We start from the raw sequence: 17,090 nt of genomic DNA, 5'->3' as shown, positions 1-17,090 counted from the left end.
CAATTTTACAGGATGATCTAACAGAATGATGCTCCTCCAAATCTCTCCATCACCCAAATGTGCACAATTTCCCATTATTCCACGTAAATCCATATCCATTGCACACACAAAAAAAAAAACTTTAACTGTCGCGAATTTTATTCTCAAGTTGATCTCCATAAGCCGCAACAATACCCAAAAAAAAATTATTTTAATCTTCTTTAAGTTTTTCAATTTTAATCTTGAAATTTATAGCCTCACAGAAGAGATCACCGACACATCCGATTTAATAGAATTGTGTCTCTCGAGAATAAAATTTTATTTTTTTCAATATTTCTGAATATATCTCTGATCTGATACTTAACTTTAATCCCCCAAATGGTCAGTTTTTATGTTCTACATACTGGAAAATTTCCCTAAAAAGAAATTTTTTTCTTTCATTCTTAAACCTTTTTTTTTTGATAGGGGTCTTTGACTTGTGATGTAACGCTTATGGGGGGTCAGGTTAGGAGCCTTGGTGAGAGAGGGAGGGGAGGTTGAGGATTTGTGGGAGGGAGGAAGCGGCGTAGGCTGAACTTTTATGAGGGTGAGGGAAATGGTTGAATTTTGGATGGGGTAAGGTTGAGCTTTTGTAAGAAGAGGAGGAGTGGGAGAGGCTGAGTTTTTGTGAGGGGAAGGAGGGGAGCATCAACTTTCCTGAAATCGAGGGGGTTTCTTGAACTTTTATGAGGGGAAGGGGGGATTGGTTGAGCTTTTGTGAGGTGAAAAGAAGTAGTTTAGCTTAATTTGGGGAAGAAGTCGAGGATGAGCTTTTGTGAGAAACAGAGGAGTAATGAAGTCTGAGCTCATATGAGGAGAAGGGTGAAGGATGAGCTTTTATGAGAGGGGAAGAGGACGGGGGAGGTTGAGCTTTTGTGAGCGGAATAGGAGTGGGACTCGTGGAGCTTTTATGAGAGAAAGAATGGAGCTTTTATGATGAGTTTTTGTAAGAGGGTTAGGGCTGGGAGAGGTCGAGCATTAGTGAAGGGGAGGGGATGGGGGAGGTTGATCTTATGTAAGGGGGAAGAGAGTGGTTGAGCTTATGCGAAACGAAGGGGAGAGGATGGGCTTTTGTGAGAAGGAGATGGTAGGGGAAGTTGAGCTTTTGTCAGGTTAAGTTGAGCATTTGTGAAGTGGAGGAGAGGAGAATGAACTTTTGTGACAGGAAGAGGGTTGGTTGAGCTTTAATGAGAGGAAGAGGAGAGGTTGAGCCTTTGTGAGAGGGAGGAGTTGATGTAAGTAGTGCTTTGGTGAGAGGAAGGGGAGTGGTTGAGCTTATTTTAGGGGAAGAAGGGCAGGATGAGCTTTTGTGGGAGGAAAAGTTGTGAGGAAGATTGAGTTTTAGTGAGAGAGAGGAGAGTGGTTGAGCTTATGTGAGAGAAACGGAAGGAAGAGCTTTTGTGAAAGGGATGGGGTTGGTTGAGCCGTTATGACGGGAAGAGGGGAGGTTGAGCTTTGGTGAGAGAAAGAGGACTGGGAGAGGTTGAGCTTTAATGAGGGGGAGAGAGAGTTGTTGAGCTTTTGTAAAGATTCCGTAGTAGCTGCTCCTTTGTAACCTCTCAAACCTTGTAAAGAGAAATATAGATTGAGATGCCAAAAAGTCAACATCCCATGTGACACCACAAGTGACCAACCCCTTTGTGCTACATCACACTATTTTATTTTATTATATACAGTCATGACATTGGCAAAAAAGATAAGATAATTCTGTTCAATGAAGCTATTGATTTAAATTGGATTTCTCTTTCTATTTTGTTGGATGTAAAAGAAGTAAGAGGAAGAAATCTAAAATCACAAGACCCATAAGTTCATCAATGTGACACTATTTTTCCTTTTTCTTCTTCCTTTACAGAGTAGGGGCTGGGCAGGAGCATGTTATTATTTTTATCTTTTGCTGCCATTTCTGTACATAAAGTTGTATCAAAAAAAGAACTTATTGACATAGGGTTCAATTCATGTCTTTATCATTTCCTTTCTTTGTCATTTTAGAAGTTAAGGAAACGTGATTCCTTGATTTTTTTTTCTCCTTTGTGGTGGGACAGCAGTGATGGGGTATGAGTAATTGCACGATGAACTGACCGACTTTTAAGTCTATGAAATATAAATTTTGTAACTTAATTCCGTCATTTAATAGGCATTTTTTTGGAGGGGGAAGTTGTGATGTTAATAGATGATTTATAATGGGAAATATAGATTGAATAACTTGTTGGAAATTAGAGCTGAATAGAACAGAAGAATGAATCTGTATGGAATCTGTACAAAATGTGAATGAACTACAAACTTTTGGATACAATTTTCAATCAGGATTTCGAAATTTATCGATCGATGGCAAGTTAAAAATTCGGGTTGATCGATGATCATAGATCATTGGGAGAAATGAGATCGATCACGATATTTTTGGATAGACTGCAAAAATTGTGAGGGATTTTTGACTTTTTGCCTCAAAAGACAAGCAAATTGAAGAATTTTGTCCAAAACAGGAGAGGGATTTAACCCTCAAATTGCCTTTTTCCTGCAGTGATTATGGAAGTTTTAAAATAGATTTTTTGGAGTACTGATTTATAAAAATAGGACTAAGAGCATAGTAGGAACGGGTAGGGTCAGGACAGTGGCAGGACAAAGATGCAGTAGTGGTATGAACAGGGTAGGGGCAATCGTTTTTATAGGATGCAGGGTTGGAGCAAAAAAGAAAATTCAAATTAGTCTTGAATATCGTAATACAGAAAATTAATGAGCAGGTAAGGAGCAGGCTAGGGTCTTAGTAAGCTTCTAAGACTTTTGCAGGTTTTTAGATTTTTTAATCATAAGGTTCATAAACGGCCGTTTTCAGGGATAGGAGCAGAGTAGATGGAGGAATGGGTTTAAATTGATGTCAGGGAAATGGAAGATTAGGAGTAGGTTATAACCAGAAAAGTCTCAAAAATGTAACAGAGTTCGAGCAGGAACGCAGCCTAGTATAGAAAGCCTCCTTCTTCACGTCCCTAAATACATCCATACTTGCTACTTATGATTTGAAAATTTAGCTCATAAATGATCAGTTCTGTTAAAAAATTTCTAAATATTCAGCCACATGTCAATCGATCAATCGATCAGAAAGTAAAAAAGAGATCGAATGATCGAAGATCGATCGATCATTTTATCAGATCGACGATCATGATCATGATCTTTCGATCAATTGAAGGACCCTGAATAAAACATTAACAAAAGCATAAAAACTTTCATCAAAAGTCATCCATTTCCATCCACTTACATTAATTATTATTTTCTTCCTTACTAACACCAATTCCCAACTAGTAAGAAAAAATAGTGCAGCATAAGAAAGTTTCATGCCAAATAATACGAACACAAAAATATGAGGAAAAATGATACATGCTTCCAATGTCGACTGGCATCATGTAATAGGATATTTTATTGTGCTGCAAAGCAGCACTCTGTTCATTTTCTTTTTTTTTATATTATCCTTCATCGAGGCCATTAGTATCGCAAAAATAATGCTCTTTTCTTAACATCAGATAAAGTATCACATTGCTGCTTTTTCTCCTACTCAGAGTTGGATTTGTGGATGAAAAGTTGAAATTTTGGTTTAACGGTTTTTAAGAATTTTTTGAATTTTTGATTTAACGGTTTTTAAAAATTCAAATAAAGCCAATTTTGATAGATTTTTCAGATTTAATTTGATCCAATTTGAAAATCAAAAATTAACGGTTTTTTGAAATTCAAAAATTTTGAATATTTTTTGACCGTTATTTTTTAATCAATTTGTTTCTTTACTTTTAACACAAATCACAATAATCCTTGACTATTTGCTAATTTAACCTAATTTTTCCCCCAACCCTGCATCCATTTCCGTCCCAATTGTTCTTCTTTTTCACTGAACAAAAGGATGAACAATTTCTATTGAAGATGAAGTGATATTATTTTACTGTAACTGAGAACTTACGCATTTTCATTTGGAAAATTTATTTTTAAAGCAAGCCATGAATTATTGTAGCTGTAGCTGCTTGTCTATTCAGATGTAAGTACAATTCTCTGTAATTTATTTTTTTTCTGAATAATTTGATGGAAAATCTGAGGAAAATTTTTGGATGGAAAATTTACAACAAAAATGTAGAATACTGCAGCTGTTTGGACTTATCCGATCGGCACCATTGCTGGCAGATGGCGACTAGATGACGGTCAGATGACGGTCACATGGAATCTAAGTGGCATTTTTATGGCAGAGGAAATTGCCACTTGGACGTCATGTGACAGCCATTTTGACACCACATGACAGCAACATGAATGCCATATGACAGTCAATTGGATCTCATGTGATAGTCATTTGGATGCCATATGACAGTTGCTTGGCTGTAGAGCTCGACGTCGACTCGTATTTTGATCAAAAAGTCGACTTGAGTCGATTCGATTCCATATGAAGTTCTAGTCGACTTCAAGCTTTCTTTCCTGCCATGGATAATTTATGCCGATCGGATTACCATTGAATAATATCCAAGTCATACCATAATATGCACGAAATGCTTTTATATTCAGAATTATACAATCCCTTTTTTAAGGATAAAACATAATTATGTCGATGGATCTTCAAAGAAAAGAATGGAAAGTATCAAGTCACGAATTATGAAATTTTGTCATTTTTTCAAGGACTGTTTTGTTGTGTTGCTATGATTATTAATTCAAGAGGTTTGTTTTTTTATTGACAAAATTAAGAAATTTCTCGATATCAGTAAGAAAGTCTTGATTACAAGGTATTTCGAAATTAGGAGTAAGTATTTCAAGTATTTAAAAATTAGATTTTCTTAACGAAGTTTGAAAATTCAAAATTTTAACGGTTTTCAAAATTCAAATTTTTTAACGTTTTTCGAAATTTTAAATTTTCAGCGGTTTCAAAATTTTTTAATAAGACCAATTTTTTGAAAAATTTAAAGTTTGAACGACTTTTGAAAATTCAAAATTTTAACGAATTTTTTAAATTTTTAAAAAATTTAACGATTTTTAAAAATTCAAAATTGATACGTTTTTCAAATTTCAGATCGATACCTCAATATATCAGAACTAGGGAATTCAACTTCAGAATTGAATTGTTTGTATGTATGTCATGGGCTGCATGTATATCTGGGATACATACAATTAATTCCTGGAATTGAAAACTCTAACAAATACATACTTAATCCTGAACATAATCATTTCCTTTGACAAATTAAACTAGTTTGAAAAAGCAAGATATTCTCCTTCATTCCATGCACATCTCAGAATGGATACCTTTCTAATCTTGCAATATCCATTCAAATCTATTCAAGTATACACAAAATAAGAAGTATAAAATTTATTATTTTTTTTTTAAAACAAAGAATAAATTTCAAAACATTCATTATGTGCTCCTTGACCTGTCTTGAAGTAAATTCCAAAGAGCTCTTGATGACTAAAAGGAGACTTACATAAACAAAAAAACAGCAACAACAACAACAAAATAGTAATTGAAAGGAGATAAGAAAGTTTCATGAATAAACAAAGTATCTCATTGCTGAGAACTGAAAAGACGAAAAGAATAACAAGACATGAAGCAACAAAGAGCATTTTTCTCTTGTGAATAACGTGAGATCATTCATTCATGAAAATTATTATCATCATTATCGTCTTTATCAACATTATAATTAAAATGAAACCTTCGATGAGAGCTTTCGTCGCTTCCTTTTTTTAGATTATTTTTTCTTATTCGTAATTAAACGAGATGAACAATTTTTTTTTGTGTTAGAAAACCTAAAAATATCTTTTAAGATAATGAAAAGTTTATGAGTTCCTTTTTACTTTTTTATCATTTATTATGTGTATTAACAGCCACTTTTGTTTTGAATTGTCTGGAAATAAGAGAAGCTCAACAGATTTTTGGGCGAGGAAAGATATTGATGCGGTTGAATTGAGGTAAAGATTTGAAGGATATTACCATTTCTAAGCACACAAATGATTTTAAATTAGTTTTTGAAATTTTCAAATTTTAACGGTTTTTGAAAATTTGAATTTAACTGTCATTAAAAAATAAAATAAATTTTATTATAAATATTATTATAAATTTTTTATGAATTTTCTAAAATTATTTTAAAAAAAAATTTTAATTTCACTGAGAAATCAAATTTTAAAAGCAGTTTAAATTTAAAATTTTTAATAAAAGCCGGTAAAAATTAAAAATGCTCAAATCACTAATAACCTTAAAATTTGACAAAATTCAAAAAATTATTGAAATTTAACAATGCTAAAATGTTGAAATTTTAGAAATATCTAACTAAAACAATTAAAGTTTTTAAAAATCGTTAAAATTTAAAAAAAAATTCAAAATCGTTAAATTTAAAAATTTTAAAAACCATCAAAATTAAAAAATTTTAAAAATTGTTAAAACTGTAAGTTCAATTAAAATTTTAAAAATCGTTAAAATTTTAAAATATCAAATATTATTAAAGTATTTTACATTCTAGTGCAGTGGTGGGTAAGCTGTGTGCCGTCAATATTTTTCGAATGCGATAAACTATATGCCGTGTGCAGTTACGGTCGAAGCTTACCAACAAGGTGTCCCCACCACTGCTCTAGTGAATATATCAAGTCACTAATTACACGTGGATAATCTCCATTATTTTAAAACATAGAAGAGAAGTCCTTCTACATTCATTAAGGTCTCGTACATTTATTTTAAATACTTATCTTAAATAAAATATAAAAATATCTCTATTAATCAAGTCGTATACTCTCTCTTGCTGCATGGCAATTTATATTCTTTTTTTTTTCTCTCTTATTATCTATGCACTTAATGTCAAAATGAAGTACATTAAAGGAAAAAATATAAACTACAGCAATAAATTTATCAACATCAACAGAAATTTAAGTTTTTTTTTTTTTGTTCCTAGCTCTCGCCTTTGAAAAATCTCTCACGTCTCCTCATGTAAAGTGCTTTCAATTTAAGAAATTTATTTATTTTTTTCTCTTATTCTCTCTCACTGCCAGACACAACGACTGGTGTAGTACACTGTAGATGAACATTTTTGTATGAGAAATAAAACATAAAAAAAAAAAAATAGAAAGATTTTTACCTGTCTTCATGTGTTTCGTTTAAAGCTCATCACAGTTTGTATGGAATTGAGATGAGTTTGGCACTTGACTATTGGGGGGTATAAGAAGCATTTATTGCTTTTTTTGGCTCGTTTTCTGTTTCACAAATGGAATCAACGGTCACTTATATTTTGAAATTTTTACTTAAAACCAAATGAAATTTGAATTTTCAAGAAAAGTTAAAATTTGAATTTTTGAAAACCATTGAAATTTTAATTTTCAAAAGCCGTTGAATATGAGTTTTAAATCTGTTGAAATTTGAATTTTAGAAAACCGTTAAAATTTGAATTTTTATAAATTTCAAAAACCGTGAAATTTTAATTCTAAACCTGTTAAAATTTGAATTTTCAGAAAACCGTTGAAATTTAAATTTTCAAAAATCGTTAAAAATTAGAATTTTCAAAAAAAGTTTAAATTTGAATTTTCAAAATACGTTAAATTTGAATTTTCGAAAAATGTTGAAATTTAAATTTTCAAGAATCATTAATGTTTGAATTTTCAGAAACCGTTGAAATTTGAATTTTAAAAAATTAAAAATTTGAATTTTCAAAAATTTTTGAAATTTGAATTTTTAGAAACCGTTAAATTTGAACTTTGAAATAAAGTTAAAATTTGTAATTTTCAGAAACCGTTAAAATTTAAATTTCAAAAACTGCTTAAACTTGACCATTTTAAATTCCCATAGCTATAAACCAACACCCGTCATATCATAAATGAAGATAATTTTCATAGTTTTTAACATCATGCTGTCAAAACACAGAGAGTCGCGCATAAATCACTCAAGAAAGCATGTCGTAAAAAATATTGCAAAATATATTTTATAGTAGCTTATTTGACATCATCACCATTATGTAAAAAGGCAAGAAGAATGTGATAAGCTTGTGTGTACGAGAAATATATTTTTTCCATTTTTTCCAAAACACTAAAAAAGCATTTGAAAGCTCTATGACGAGAAGAGAAGTAAAGGAGATATTAATGTAATGCCATAGTATTATGATATCACAACGTGAGAACGAATCACAATCATTATACTGAGTTATACCAATATGTTGTAACTTATAAAGCATACTATGATACCTGAAGACGTCTATCAGCTTGTTATTTGTTATACAACTGATTTCCATAAATATATTTCATACACATTGATACATTTATAATAGACTACGTTTTTATTTCATTGAGAATGAAAATAACAAACAGCATGAAGGATGTTGTGAGAGTTGGGAAACTCAAGCGTCTTTGTGAACAGAACTCAAGTCAGTTTTGTTAAAGAACTATGGCGCATTTTTCTGAGTCAAAACTCGGATTTGTGTCCTCAGTAGACCTCAGTAGTCCTCAGTAGAGTGAGAAGACCCGAATGAGCCAAAGTAGGGCATAAGTTAACATCAAATTGACTTTAACTTATCATTATCTAGTTCTAACGTATTTTTGTCCACTCGGCAGAGAATCATAGCTGAGAACCATTGATTAACGCCATACAACTGTTCTTATAAATTCTTAAACAATTTGTGTTGATAGGGAATCGAACCCACGTCCAACGATTTCTTGTTTTATGCTCTAAGTACCGTTGCCACTAAGCTACTATGCTTTCAAGGTTGTTTGAACTACTGTGCAGATTACCAAATTAAACTGAGATTTCTAGTCAGTGTATAGGTCTTTATCGTTGATTGGGCTTTACTTGGAGGCAACCAGAGTTGGCAGGACTTTGGAGTCCGGACTTTAAAAGTCCCAAAAGTCCGATCCACAAAGTTGCCAACTCTGAAGAATTTGTAGCCAGGTTTTTGCCGGCTCCTGTACAGGCAAAACTACAATTTCTACATTTGCAACTCTGCAATTGTAGCATCGAGTAATAGCAAGACATAAACTACAAAACCATATTAAATTTACTTACATTAGCTCAAGTCAATTTCCAGACTTACTTCGATGTTCTTCCAGATCAATTGTAATCCTTTGTCTTCTTTGAAGAACTCAAAGTTAGAACTTTCTACAGTGCTTTTGCCGTATTCTTGATCATTTGCATCTACAAATTCATGATTCAAGCAACCAAAGGTTGTTGCTTCTTGCTTCCTTGGCTAAGGCGCACGGGGGCCCATTGCCGCGTTTAGAGAACTCTGTTGACCAAAGCTTGTTAACTTCGATCAAATTCAATCTAAATTCCCAAATTATGAACCAAAAGCAAAATCAATGCTCACAATTGACAACCTGAATTCTTTAAAATAAAAGACTCCAAAAGACTTTACCTGGATTAAAAGTTCATCACAATACATTCACACCAAACTGAAAGCTTTAAGCATTTCCTTTGAGAATAAAATAATGCTCAATTTTACCATTTATGCAGCATAGTACTTTATATTCCACGTTCTCATGACTCATTTATTTTCACACTGTAAATGAAGGTAGATATTGAAGACAATGAATTACTGTGATTACACGTAAATCATTGTTATCGTTAATTGCACAATTATATTGTTAGTGAATAAATTTTTATTGTTATCTACTTTGTGTAATTTTTCAACTCCTGTTGACTGCTTTTTTATAGGAAGTATATGGAGGTTTGTCATTGATTTGTCTTGTTATGTATGGTTGTTAGTGAGGATGACTAAATGATAATAATGAGACATAGGACATGAAAACGAAATAGTGTTGTAGCTTGGGGAGGGACACAAGCTTGCTATACTGCCCTTGGTTAGAATCCACAAGGCAAAAGGCTTCCATATGCTCCAAGAGCAACATGGCGTAGGACGATAATGAAGGAATACCATTTAGATGTCAAAACTGAGAATTTGTACAATCCGGAGCATGGTTCCAGTAAGTAAGTAAGTAAGGTGAGACAAAGCACATATGCTATAGCTTCAAGAAAATTAGTAATGTTCACATCATTTACTGCCCCTTTGCTGACTATTTAAGTTTAGTTGCTCTCTGTACTATTTTAGGAAGTGTTGAGGTGTTGAAAGCCAGCGAAAAAGCAGCAGTAAAGTAGTTGTTAGAGTGTCGGACCTACCGAACCTAACGACCTGGGTTCGATCCCAAGGAAGGTTCAGTCAGATTCGTCGTTGAATTCAACGTTAATTAGGTAAGTTCCCTTCATTTATTATCTTCAGAGAGGTTGAGATGATAAAAGAGGATTCCAGACGATTCTAAAGCTCATAGTGGGATTCGAACCACAACTTTGACTCATGTGATGCCTTACAAACCACTTCGACTCACTACTAGCTATGCCAACCCCTTACAACATCAGAATAAAGTCTCAATGGCTTCTCTAAGCTAATTCTTTCCACTAAATTCAAACAAATCTCTCAATCAGATCTCCTCCTTTTGAAAATCAACAATTTAACTTTCCCAACTTGGACAAAAAAGCACAAAAAGTTTTTTTTTATTTTTATCTCGCTTCTCTCCATTCAGACAAAGCAAACCTCCCATTTATGCAATTGTATTTAAGAACATAATTCTGTTCATTCATTCACAATGCCTTTTCAACTTTATGAGCATAATTGTAATGATGATGATGATGATGATGATGATTGTGGAAATGCAATTTAATGAGAAAATTTTCTGTCGCGTAATTTTCGTTTAATTAAATATAATTTTTTTCTGCAAAATGGAAGCATTTTAAAAGTTATTGTGATTGGTTGAAGTCAGTGGCATGGCCGATTATTACATGTTGTAATGTTGACACTAAAAAACCAGCGTACTTAAAGTTTAATGCTGTTTAGTTGGTGAAAACGGCCTAATTCATCTCCGCAACGTAGTGGCAACAGTTCAATGTATGCCAATCGGGATGATATGGTACGTCCGTCATTATCATCCTTTATTAGAGAGACTATATTCATTTCCATTGTATAAGTCACACACTTCAAAATGATGAATAGTGTTGTAGCTGGAGGAGAAATACAAGCTTGTCATACACAAAAGGTCAGGGTGGGTGAGTTAAATCAAAACTCAAAAATAAACTCACTTTTCATTGAATTGAATTTGAATTTGAGTTTTTTTTTTCTTCGAAGATGAGTTTGAGTTTTTTAAAAAAATTCAAACTCAATACAAATGAGTTGAGTTTTGAGTTTGAATTTAAACTCAAATCAAACTCACCTTGAATAAATAATTCATTAATTAAATTCCTAAAGAATTTTGAGAGATGTTCACTTTTTCTGTGAATTAATATGATTTGCTGAACATTTCATCTGTTCCTGGTTAGTTTATGCATTTCATGTCCAACAAATTAGTTTTCTGGAGTTCCAACTGAAATAAATATTACAGCAACCAATGACTTTCTGAACTTTCACGAGTAAAATAAAATTTGTTAATTCTTTCGTGAGTTGTGGCTTATTGCTTGCAGAAAATGGAGCACTCATGGATGAGCTTGATCTAAGATGATTGGAAGTAGCTGAATGTGAGAAACAGATCACTTCCAATGCCAGAAAATATTTTTTACTCCATTTGATTGTGCAAAGTGTTCTGAATTGGATTTAGTCACTCAGAGTACTGAGAGGGCGCTGGAACTGCCTGGTTCCTCTACATCCACAAAAAAAATTTTTGTTCCTTTTTCATCAAGGAATCACCTCTGAAAGTTTGAAAATTTTTGTTGGAACTGACCGGATCCTTTGGTACCTGCTGTACATTGGCAACTTTTATGAAGTTCCAAAATCATACTGAACTATTTTCAGATGTATGGAACTATCAGGTACCAAAGGAACCGGTCAGTTCCAACAAAAATTTTCAAACTTTCAGAGGTGATTCCTTGATGAAAAAGGAACAAAAAATTTTTTTGTGGATGTAGAGGAACCAGGCAGTTCCAGTGCCCTTTCAGTACTCTGAGTGATAACAAACAACTTGTCATATTTGCTTGGCGAAAACTGCATGAAAAAAGATTTTTCAGCACTGGAAGTGGCCAGTTCCTCATTTGCGGTCATATCCAGCAATAATCCATAAAATCCAGTCATTTCTTGCAAGCAATAAGCCACAAACAACAGAAGAATCAACAAATAATATTTTTCTTACGAAAGTTCAGAAAGTCATTGGTTGCTGTAATTTTTATTTCAAATATTTTGGAACCAAAAGATCCAGGAACAAATTTAAAGCCAGGTGCAATTCCGATCATATTGCAATATTCAATTTAATTTATGAAAAATCTAAAGAAATCTCCATAAGAGAATTTTTAATTCAAGGTGAGTTTGAATTTGAGTTTAAACTCAAACTCAAAACTCAACTCAACTTGAGTTTTGAGTTTAAAAAACTCAAACTCATTTTCGAAATGAAAAAAACTCAAATTCAAATTCAAACTCATTTTTTCAATGAATTTAAATCAAACTCTCATTTTGAGTTTTGAGTTTTGATTTATTTCACAAAACTCTCCCCACCCTGCAAAAGGTACACTTCGAGAAAACATAACCCAAGTGGGAATCAAACTCACGTCCTACGATTTCCAGCCACATAGTCCTCTCGCTGAGCTATCGGGGGTTGTTAGAGAGCGTGACATGATGCGCACTTAAATCTTCTTTTCTCTATCTAGTGCTCACCACACAGTTCTTATCGTTGAATTGGACTAAAGCACAAGTCCAGCAATTACAAGTTTCAATAGAACATTGACACAACTGGTCACAACCCCTAATTCTTCAAAAGAATTCAACTGTGTCTAATGAATCTAAATTCAACTTTCAGCAATCAGACAATCATTAAAATCCCTCATAACCATCACATCCACGTGCCCCATCAAGTCCATCTGTAAATGACATTCAAACAAATTCTTTCCAAGTGAACTAACAATGTATTTTCCAAAAATAAATTTTGTTGTAGCTGAAAAAGCTTCTTTTTTTTCGTCAAATAAACAATTTCTCTTTTTTGATGAGTAGGAGTGGAAGCATGAGGCTAAATGCAAACAACACTTGAAGTGTTGATCGATAAAATGAAGGAAAACAAGCGAGCGAAAAGAAAAAACAAATAAAAAGCATTTCCGACACAAAAAAATTGGGAGAAGTGAAAGAAAAATATTGAAATTCCATTAAATAAGAGAGAAGAAGCGCGTCCGGCAGTTCTGAAAATGAAAAACACAAAATTATTTTCATGCATTTATTAATTTATTTTTTTCTTTGTTTGTTTGTTGTCTTTCGTCATTGAAAAATTCAATTCCGCACACCACATACATACATACATTTTGTATATCCTTAAAATAACTGTTTTGTGTGAGTCTGCACAAAGTTTTTAAATAAATTTCCGACATGATAGAAATGAAAAAAAAAAGGGAGGAAAATTTAGTTGCAATATCAATTCAATCAACCAACAATACACAACCATTACACCACATGATGTCCCATAAGAGAACTGAAAAAAATTATTAAATAAAATTATAAAACTATTATTAAATAAAATTAATAAATAGCGTTGTAGATTTTTTGATCGAAAATCCTCGACTTGATCCTTAATTTTGTGACTTTTGCAGCACTTCCACTTGTGCTGCTCCTTATTTCGTTTACATTACTGATAGAATCAACCAGAATTAGAGTTATATTGACCGAAATTTACAGTCATTTATGTGATTTGTCACCATTAAATCAAGTCATGTGAATCCTGTTAAAGGTCAGAATGGAAAGAAGCAATTAAGTGCCTTTTTTATCAGTCATTAAGTCAGATGAAAGTTCCATTTCAATTTCATTTTTCTTCTTCTTATCAGACTTCCTTCATTCATTAATTTCTGACTTTATTTTGTTCTGCTCTTTAATAAGGAAATTCAGTTCCTTTAATGCCTTTAAGGAAAGTTCTTCAAATTATTTGTTGTTTCTTAGGAGCTTTCAAGCTTGTTCTTGAAAATAAAAAGCTCCATCTCATTGGTCTTCATTTGCAGCACAAGACATCTCTTAAAAGACTTAAATCTATGGCGACAGGCATCAAATTTCAACCTTCAAATTAATTACACAAAGTCAACAGTATCGTTGGAAATGAAATTCATTAATTAGTCATATTCGCATTGTATGGATGGAGCAAGACAAGGCATTATGTTTCAATTTCAAAGGAACCTCGTCACAAGGCATTTAATTATCCAAAAAAAGTCAATTAATTCAGAATTGGAACCATTTACATTTCATCTCCCATCGCCCAATTCCCATAGAAATATTCAATATCATGATTTATGGCATGATCAGCACAAGCCTTTGTGTACATGAACAATTGAAGAAATGCAGCATATTCAACAATTACTGCTGTTTCATTCATTTCCAATAATTTTTATTAATTTTTAAATTTATTACCAAATTGCGAGTTCATTAAAACAGATTAATTAATTTTTTAAATATTTTTGGGGTAGTTCCAGTAGGTAGTGTGGGAAGTTGAGGCTATAAATAATTAATTAATTATGCATCTCATGATAATAATGAAATTATGTGAATTAAAATAAAATGTCAAATGGCAATGAACATCAATCAATCTAAAATAATAATTAATTTAAAATAAATGAAATCCGATATCTATCTTGTCCTCATATTTGTGCAGCCAGCAGCCAGCCAACAGCTGAATAATCAATAGATTCATGATTTTATGATAACAAATGTGCCATAAATTCCTTTTTTTCTTTATTTATCGTCCTTTATAAGGTCTTTCTCCTTTCTTTACATCCATGGATATTTGGATATAGCTATAGTCTCTATATCTATGCATCTTTATACATATGAACGAGCATAAATTGTAAGGAGAATGAAAAATTATTGGAAAATGAATCGATCCGATCGAGATTCATTTGTGCAAAGGAACCAGAATGAAAAGGCACTAAAGGCATTAAGGCAACAATAGCTAACAGAATGTAATCGACATGCTGTATGGTTAATAATGTTAAAAAGATTCTTTTTCCATTTTTCTTTCTATTATTTACAATTTTCGGACTTTTTCTTCTAATTTGAAACATGAAATATTGAAAAAGGAACCGCACATGAATATGAATCCATTGTCGATTGAAAATTTGCTAGCATTAAGTATGAATAAGAGTTATAAATTGGAAGAAAATCTCATAAAAGATTGAATTGCTTTAGATAAGGATGTAGGAAGACCTAAAAATGGACACTCCATCCAAAAAGTTTCCGCTTTTAATTAATGTTTATAATTTTTTGTTAATTGTAGTTCCACACAGGATTCCTTTCCCACGAAATTATAAAATTCTCTTTCACATTACAAGATGAAGTTTCCAACAAGATGAATTTTAATGGAATTCTCTGGAGTTCCTAGATTTTGCTTTTGCCTTTTACATGAACAACAGCATCGAAATAATAACAAAAGTTTTGTGAAGTAGAAAGTCTGAGGAAGGATAAATTGGTCGAGAGATGAAAATAATGTAATTAAAGAAGTGGAGGGAGTAAGTGGAATGGGAGGAAGCAGTTCATCAGCGTAACAATAATGAAAAACTTTTACCACCACAAAAGAACATCAATTATTTACCTAAAATTGAGCATGGTAAGTTGAAAAAGGAGGAAAAGTCAGCAAAAGGATGAGAGTGGAAAATTTCGTACCCGAGGAGAGCAAGATTGTCGATTGTATGACTACATTATTGTCATGGTACTTCAAGCAAACAAGTTATAGCTTGGTTAGAGCAGTATTGTCCAAACTGTCTGTATGCAGCTGTCTGTGCGATCGAATTTTGTTGAAAATGTCATGAACCGCATGTCGTATGCGGTTTCGGTCGTGACTAGCCACCAAGGTATTCCGTGACACAAAAAAATCTGGGCAACACTGGACTAGGCCAAATAAAGGAGATTCAATAGGAATCATAAGCTGAAGACGCACATAGGTCACTGTGATCACTTTTGGATGTCGTAACTGGATCTCGAGCTAAGTTTAGAACCATGTTTTTCATAGATCTTTCGGAATTCTTTCTTATTGTCAATTATCTATCTCAAACTTGGCTTCTTACTGTTTATTCGATTGCGCATCGGTTCCTTTGCAAAAACGATGTTCTTTTCGGGTTTTAATCAAGAAAACTTATCGGAATTGATCAAATTTGGATCAAATACAAGAATAAATCAAGTGACAAACATACAACCAGCGTATGCCACTCGGTCTTATTGCCATAAAGTATCAGTAGTAATTATTTATAAGGCAGAAAAAAGGAAATTGCTGCCAGCTTTCCATTAATTAGATTACTGTATTTAAGAAAAGCCAACCAATAATCATTTACATTTTGTGTCGTTTGCCTCTTTTTTCCCTTCCTCTCATTCCACATCAACTTGCTTATCCTTCATCTCATTACAAAAAAATAAAACTTTCGTCTCTTCTCTCTTTCTTGACAATGCCTGTCAAAATGATGAGGAAAAAGTTCCTCAAAACTTTTCTTACGACGACAATTTTTTTTCGTACCCGTAATTATGGACATTCTTAATAATGTTTAATGCCATCATCATTTTATACTCTTTGAGATTTAACTTAACTTGTGCCTTAGTCGTGAGAAATTTGTTTTTAATGACACAATAATGAATGTATTGACTTTTGGAATATTATGCAGATAATTAGGAAGTTGAGGGTAATTTTGTTGTTCAACTACAGGCTGTTCTAATGTACTCTGTAATTGTGGTTGCAGTAAACTATGCATTAATACAAAATTCCATATGGATTCATAATATTCATTGTTTATTATTCGAAGTTCAAAGATTGGTTCAATTTTAGTGTGAAAAGGGGGTTTCAACTATGAAGAATAAATATTATTCAAATTTCAAATGAACGTTATGACAATCTAGGTACATGATCCGATTTAAACAATAGAAATTCCAAGAATCCGACTGTTTATTTTAGAGTAACGTTCGTTTTTCTGTTACTTAATAAGTGAATGGTCTTCAGGATTCAATTCATAGTTTTTATAATGTTCCACTTTTGACTGATCAAGTACGGGGCGCAACTATGCTTACTTAGTTAACTTCACTTTCCGTACAGATCATCTGTTATTAATGGTCTTTCTCAGTTGGCATCTAAAACTGACTCTTTCGCTCTCTTTCGCCAATTACCAATAC

The sequence above is a fragment of the Chironomus tepperi genome, unplaced genomic scaffold (genome assembly GCF_022539635.2).
Source record: "Chironomus tepperi strain 1889 unplaced genomic scaffold, CSIRO-AGI_Ctep_v1 contig_365, whole genome shotgun sequence".
NCBI classification, from domain to species: Eukaryota; Metazoa; Arthropoda; class Insecta; order Diptera; family Chironomidae; genus Chironomus; species Chironomus tepperi.
This window is presented reverse-complemented; position numbering follows the sequence as displayed.